This window comes from Tupaia chinensis, unplaced genomic scaffold (genome assembly GCF_000334495.1).
Source record: "Tupaia chinensis unplaced genomic scaffold, TupChi_1.0 Scaffold143574_1, whole genome shotgun sequence".
NCBI lineage: Eukaryota > Metazoa > Chordata > Mammalia > Scandentia > Tupaiidae > Tupaia > Tupaia belangeri.
In genome coordinates this window covers 3055199-3062580 of record NW_006203419.1, presented here as the reverse complement: position 1 = coordinate 3062580, position 7382 = coordinate 3055199, and the positions used below count along the sequence as shown (strand labels likewise).

General features: G+C 52.5%; 1 protein-coding gene across 2 annotated transcripts in view; it reads left to right on the top strand.

Annotated features, from left to right (window-relative positions):
• RASSF2 (Ras association domain family member 2) overlaps positions 1–7382 on the top strand; it is a 50161-nt gene that overhangs the window by 6311 nt on the left and 36468 nt on the right. Inside the window, exon 1 of one of the 2 annotated variants that reach the window (XM_027766451.1) lies at positions 2286–2472. The exons of the other annotated variant lie outside the window; for it this stretch is intronic. The gene's annotated coding sequence lies outside the window, so the exon portion shown is untranslated. Of the gene's footprint in view, positions 1–2285; positions 2473–7382 lie in introns of those variants that run through there. 2 annotated transcript variants of the gene reach the window in all.

The following is a 7382-nucleotide window of genomic DNA, read 5'->3' as shown; positions in this document are numbered from 1 at the left end:
GCCAGAACTTTTCCGTCAGCTCGAATGGTAACCTTGTACCCGTTAAACTATAACCCTCCTGTCCTCACCTCCCCCAGGTCCCTGGTAATCGCTATTTTACTTACAGCTTTTAGGATTTTGCCTATTCTAATCACCCACATGAGTGGAGTTATACAATAACCGTCCTTCTGTGGCTATTCATCTTTTTGTTTTTTGGGTGGGGGGACAGCTGGTGGTGCAGCAGGAGTGCAGTGCTCGTCAATGCTGGACCTATGTGGGAAGGTCCCAGGTTCATGTCCTGGGGTCTCCCTGTGTGCACACAGGCACCGGGGATCCAGGCTGGCTGAGCTGGAGTAGATCGTGGCATGAAGCTCCCGTTGGGGGTGACTATCTCTCTGCCTCTCTGTCTCTCATAGAAGAAATAAATAAATATAAAAAGATCTCCAACTTTAAAATGTTTATTTGTATAATAGAAAGGAAAGGAAGGCTTTTTTTGATACTTGGCCTCTGGTGGTTCCATTTCAGGCCAGGCCACAGGTTCCTGGCCATTCTTCCTGCCTTGCGGGTAGGTTTCAGGGTCAGAGCTCCTCCTCAGCCTGGCAGGACAAGCAGGTGTCCAGGTTGAGGAGCGCAGCCCTGCTGGCCTGGGGGCTGAGCATGACTGTGACTTGCTGGTGGCCGGAAGCATGGCCTGAGCCAGACCGCCCACCGAGCCCTCTCATCCGGGGTTCTCTGTGCGTTGGTGGGTCTGGGAAGGTGAGCTTGTTGTTTACTGATGTGAGTGAGAGCCAAAACAGGTGGGAGTGGGCTTTTCAAGACTAGCTTCCTTGGGGATCAGCAGTTAGCGTAATGGCTATGTCGCTGGACTCCCATGTAGACAACCGCGGTTCGAGTGTCAGACCCGGTGGCTTAAAACTCATGCTGGGCGTGTGTGTGTGCGTGCCCAAGATCCCGAGAGGAGAACGGAGGAGAAGGGATTGCGGTGTGGCCATCCCCCGTGGGAGGGTGCTTTCTCGCTTTCTGTCTCTCTGTCTCTGTCTGGCGAGCGCATGCTCCCTATAGCAAAAACCTCTCAAAAAAAAAAGAAGAAGACTAGCTTCCTTGATGACTGAGGAAGAGACCCCCAAACTTTCAAGCACCCTTTGTGTGTTCTGATCCCTGTGACTGGGCTCGACCTGCTAAATACCATCAAGGCGGTGGTGGAGATAGCAGTTGAATGCTCTGTCCACGTGTGGCCTGGGGCGTAGGGGGCGCTTTGGCTAGCGGAGTCCACGAGGCCTCACGTGCTCTATGGAGATGGATGGGAGCCTTAGATCATCGGTGCTCTCTTCCTGGCGCTCCATACCAGATCTCACACTGGACCGCACAACCTTCGGGGCCGGAACAACCCTCTTGTGTATGTGGAGGAATAATCGGGGCCGTGAGACAGTGTGTTCGAGGTCTCGTCTGGGGAGAGAAATCAGGAAGCTGTGAGACGGGAACTGGGAGACCAGATGTCGTGGTTCTATTCAGTGGCTTTACTCTGGGACGCCTTGTTCCATGGGCCTGCCCTGGCCTCCAGCGACATGGTGAGAGGGTACAGCTCTGGAAGGGACAAGCATGCCCACTGGGCTCCTAAGACACCTGCCCAGTAAGCGGCTGCCCTTTTGATCCCAGATGGGTGGGAGATATAAGAAATCTGTATAGAATCAGCCTTTGGGGGTACTTAGGAAAAGAGGTGTTTTTCCTGGTGCAGATTTTCCTTTCGGGTTAGTCATCTCACAGGGCAGCAGAGGAGGTCAGAACTGTGGTCTTGTAGAAAACTTCCCCTCGGCCTCTTGGAAATGCCTGGAAACCCCCACATGTACGATGCTTCTTGGCACTCCGAGGGGTGGGCCCAGGATCTGCTGTGCGAGGGTGAATTCCCCCGACACGTGGTTGCGTGTGTTAAGAAGGTTATGGCAGGGAGGGTGTAAGATGGCTACCCCTTACCCCCCGGAGGGCTCTAGTACTCCCTGGACTCTTCTAGACCCTTTCTTCACTCTGCCTTCCTTTCTGCTTCTCAAGTCCAAGGAACCTGGCCATCTCTGGGTTGGAGGAGGCCTGCAATCCTGGCTTTTGGGTTTCCAATCTTGACCCCAAGTAACAAGTAGAAGAAACCTCAAGATCTCTGCATGCAATGTTTAGAGTCTCAGGCTCTAGCACCAAAAAAGGAAGAACTACTGGGGTTCCCTTTAGGAAGGGGATGTGAGGTCAGACGTGTAAGTCTCAGAGAGGCCTGTGACTTGGAAACCACCCAGTAAACAGGAAGCGTGGCTATCAAAGAAACCTGTGCTCGTAGGAAATGGGGGACCAGAGGCAGCCCCTCCTTACCTGCCCGGATCAGTCAGCCTGTCTCTGCAGACGCACTGGCACTCGAGTGACACCCCTGTGTGTGGCCTCCCTCGGGGACGGGACTCTGCTTGGCTCTCGTAATTACTGGACTGGAAGAAAGCCTAATTTGCCCTTCCCCAGGTAGGACTTTACAGCTGCCCTATTAAGCGGCCTTTGGTTTTGAGGAATGCAGGTCAGGGAATGCTCACTCTTATTTGCTTTATGGAGCCCGTGTGGTTCCCACCAGCTCCCTGCTCTCCCCTTGGGCCACCCTGGTCACGTGGGGTTTCCTGCCTGGTTGACTGTTAGCCCACGAGGGGATTGAATAGCTACCTCTCGGCGGGGCCCCTCTGGTGATGGCGTTAGCCCTGCCGCTGCGGAGGGCATTGAGCAGGCCCCACCCTGGGACCTGTAGGTTTTGGGGGTCAGCATCTAGGTCTCTGGTCTCCCAGGCAGAGTCTGAATCCCACCCCCACACATACACACATGGACACGCATGGACAGTCCCTCACGGATGGATGCCCCATACTCATACACAGACACACACCTCCACACCCCACCTACGCACCCATACCCACACACAGACACACCCCTCCATACCCACACACAGACACCTCCCCTCCATACCCTACACAAACACCCATAGCTCCTACACACCTCCAGTACCCATACACACCCTCATACCTGCACATACACACCCCTGTACATACACATAAACACACAGACACCCCCATACCCACACAGAGACACACCCCTATACCCACACACACTCACACCCCCCCACACACACACGCCCATACGCATACACGTGATGTACGTGTGTACCATCCCCTCACCACATGCACACAGAAACACATTCTCGTATCTAGGCATAGAGAGCCCCCCCACACACCACAGACACACGCATACATCCATCCCCCACACACCTTATCCTCATCACACTCTTGCTCACCCACCCACACCAGCTCATTTACACATACTCTTCCTTACACACGCCTGCCTCTCCTTCACACCCACTCACACATACAGCTTTTTCTGTCTGGGGTTTGTATTTCTGTTCCACGTTTTTCTGTCCTGCTCCCTGCCCTGTTCTCTGCTAAGAGGCGAAGGGGCTCTGGGCTTCCTTCCAAATGTTCATCCAGGAGACTGAGAGCTTTGGACGCTGGTGGAACTTGGTAGATGAGTGGATGCCATCAGACCTGGAGGCGATCGTTTGGTGCCCTGGTGGCGGCTTCTCCGTCCCTCTCCTGGCCACCTGCCTGCTGGTGTGGCCCACTGGTGTGGTCCCTGGGAGGCAGGTGTTTTGGGCAGAGTCAGGACTCCTTACTCAGATCTCCTGCAGTCCTGTGAGGCGTTGGAGAGCTTAGCCTGTGTGGGTGCACGTGTTCGCCTGCGGAGGGCCTGAGCTGGGAGGGCCTGGCTGGGGCCCCAATGGGTTGTCATATGTCAGGAGCTGAGGGTTTTTTTTGACAAGTGAAGTGGGGACGGTTAGGGGTGACATGTGACCAAGAGTCAGTGGCTTTGGGATTACAAGTTCCCAGGCTCCTAGACAGGGACCTTGCAAGGCCTGCTCTTCCTACAGCGTGTCAGCTGGGTTAGGCACTAACTCACCTCCCTTCCCAGAACTCCCAGGCCTGCTGCTGGCTGGTACCTGAGTCAGCCTGGGTCACTGGGCTTTGTGCTTGCTGCATGACCTGGGACAAGTCACCTCACCTCCGTAAAATGGTGGAAATGGGGTTCTTGGCTGGACTATGATAAAGCACTTGGTGCCTCAGCCTTGGCATCACCTGGAAGCTTGTCCAAAATGCACCTTCTCCGACTCCATTCAGAATTACTGAATGAGACATTGGAAATGGGGGGACACTAACACCAGGCATCTGTATTGTTACTATTAAACATTATTTATTTTATTTTATTAAATATTATTATTCTTAATTTGACCAGTGAGAGAGAGAGAGAGCAAATGAGAAAGCAAGCCGCCAGGTCCAGGATTCAAACCATGGTAGGCCATGTGGGAGTCCAGGGCCTTAACTACCATGCCATCTGCTGGTCCCTGTATTATTGTTATTTTAATTGCTAGAGGGCACATGCTCTTGCCAGAGAGGCAGAGAGGGAGAGGAAGAAGGAGAAAGCACCCCCCAGTGGGGCGTGGTCATGCTGCAATCCTTTCTCCTTCATTTCTCTGGACTGTTGGGATTTCAAGTTACTGGGGCAGGGATTCAAATCATGTGTCTGGCCTGTGAAATCCAGTTCCCTTAACCAGCCGGCTACAGGGGCTGGCTCAGCATCTATATATTAACCAGCTGCCCCGGGTTTTTCCGGTACACACTTGGGTGGAGAATGACTCCTCTAGAACACAGTTGGCTCAGTTGATTTTTAGCTAAAGGCTCTTTCTTTCCTTTCACCCTGAGAGAAGCTGTGTGTCTGTAAGGATTGCACTTTGCAGCCAGACAGTCCCAGATTTTAATTTGACCAGTGAGAGAGAGAGAGAGCAAATGAGAAAGCAAGCCGCCAGGTCCAGGATTCAAACCATGGTAGGCCATGTGGGAGTCCAGGGCCTTAACTACCATGCCATCTGCTGGTCCCTGTATTATTGTTATTTTAATTGCTAGAGGGCACATGCTCTTGCCAGAGAGGCAGAGAGGGAGAGGAAGAAGGAGAAAGCACCCCCCAGTGGGGCGTGGTCATGCTGCAATCCTTTCTCCTTCATTTCTCTGGACTGTTGGGATTTCAAGTTACTGGGGCAGGGATTCAAATCATGTGTCTGGCCTGTGAAATCCAGTTCCCTTAACCAGCCGGCTACAGGGGCTGGCTCAGCATCTATATATTAACCAGCTGCCCCGGGTTTTTCCGGTACACACTTGGGTGGAGAATGACTCCTCTAGAACACAGTTGGCTCAGTTGATTTTTAGCTAAAGGCTCTTTCTTTCCTTTCACCCTGAGAGAAGCTGTGTGTCTGTAAGGATTGCACTTTGCAGCCAGACAGTCCCAGATTCGAACCCAAGCTCTGCCCTCTCCTGGCTATGTGTCTTTGGGCAAGTTACTTAGTTTCTATGTGCCTCAATTGCTTTATCTGCAAAAAGGGGATGATAAAGTTTCTTCCTGTGGATGTTGCGAAATTAAATGAGTCAAAGTGGGAAAATCGTGTTGAGCCCATAGTAAGCTGGTAGTTGCGTGTTCATGTTTATTACCATCAGTAGCGTGAAAGGCTTCTCTCCACTGTCTTGTTCCTAATTTGCAACTGGTCCTCTGCTAGTTCTCTTTTCTGAACCCTTTTGGAGGGAAGCCCCTTTCTACCTGCTGTCCCTCCTGAGGCAGTGCAAAGCAACCTCATCCCAAATACTTTCCCTTCCTTCTTGCCTAGTGCTTAAAATTCTTTTGGAGTGGGGAGAGGCAGATAGAGCTGGGAAAGTGGAGTGCATTCCCCCAGGACACTTGACTGAGTGGTTTGCTGCTAGGTCCTTTGTTGAAGGAGCCCTCTGGAGAGCTAGTTTCTTGAGGTGGAGGGTGGGTGGGTGGTTAGGGGTCTGGCTGCCCACTTGGGTGGGAAAGGGGATGGAAGAGGTACTTTGGGGGAAGGATCTATGGGGTACGCAGGTCCCAGGGAGGACAGTCCCAGGCCTGGCCAGTAAGTAGGCCTCTACTGAATAAAGCATGAAGGCGGAAGGCAACCTGAGCCTGCTTCCTTCCCAGGTAGCCCATATTTGCAAATCCCCCGATGGGCTCAGGATCTCTTGTCATCTCTAGATCCTAGCAGGGCCCCAGTGTGCAGCTCAAGTCTCCTTCCTCGTGTGGTGCAATCGGGCTGGGGTTTCCTGTTTGCCATCGATGCTTCTTCCTGCCTGATACTTAGGGGCTGAGTGCACAGGACTTGGCACCATCTCCGTGTTACTCCTGCTTACAACACAGACTCCCTCAGGAGACCTGGCCCAGTTAGTCTTTAACACTATAGTATGAAGCACCGAGTCAGGTAACTTTCTACTCCCATCTAGAAGGTCCTGATTGTCCTCAGAAAGGGGGACAGGACTCAGAGAAGAGATGGGGATAGGCCCCAAAAGGGGAAGCTGTGGGCCTCAGCAAGCATTTCCTTTACAGCAGATTTGGGGCCCTGATCTGGCTTCCTGGCTTCTGTGACATGGTGGCCTGGTTTGTAAGAAGGGGCCCTTTGCATCTGCTGTGTCTGCGAAGATGAGCCTCGGGAGGCTCTACACGGTGCCTTTCTCCTTAGAAATATTAGTGATGGGGAGGGGCACTACGTACCCACAGCTGGTTTGCTTTTAGAAAATTCCATTCCTTCCTTTCTGGAAGGCTGCTTTGAAATACGCTTGGGGGTGTCCTCAGTCTACACAGTTCTAGCCCTGTCTGATTCCATGGCGGTCCCCAGCCCTGGTTGCGCATCGGCATGACTTAGAGGCATTGATGATATTCTCATCCGGGCTTCTCCCAGATTGCTCTGGGTTGCAGCCTGGACAGCAGGATATATATTTTTTTAAGTTAATTTTATGTGTGATAGAGAGTGTATGCAGGCTGAAGAGAGAGAGAGAGAGAGAGAGGAGGGGGAGCACCCTTGACAGGGTCTGGTCATGCTGCTATACTCTTTCCTGGACCCTCCAGCTTGCCAGGGTGTGTGTCCAGCTTGTTTGCAACCGACCCAGGGAACTGAACCTTCAGTCGGCCATGTGGCTTTCAGTACTGCAGCTCGGTTTGCTACTGACTGTGCCGCTTTTTTTTTTTTTTTTTTTTTTTTTTAAGATGGGATCTCACTCTTGCATTCCTTCTGCCTTAGTTGGAATTACAGCCATGCGCCACCACACCTGATCTTTTAGGCTGGACCAGAAATTGAACCTGGGTCTCCCATGTGGTCCCAGCCCCTGGAGCAGTGTCTTAGAAGCACATGCTGCTGTGGCTGGACCTGGACATCAGGATTTATTGATTTTTTTTTTTTGAGAGATTTTCACTGTAGGGCGCATGCGCTCGCCCGACAGACAGAGAGAGACATAGAGACAGAAAGCGAGAAATCACCCCCCAGGGGGGATGGCCACGCCGCAATC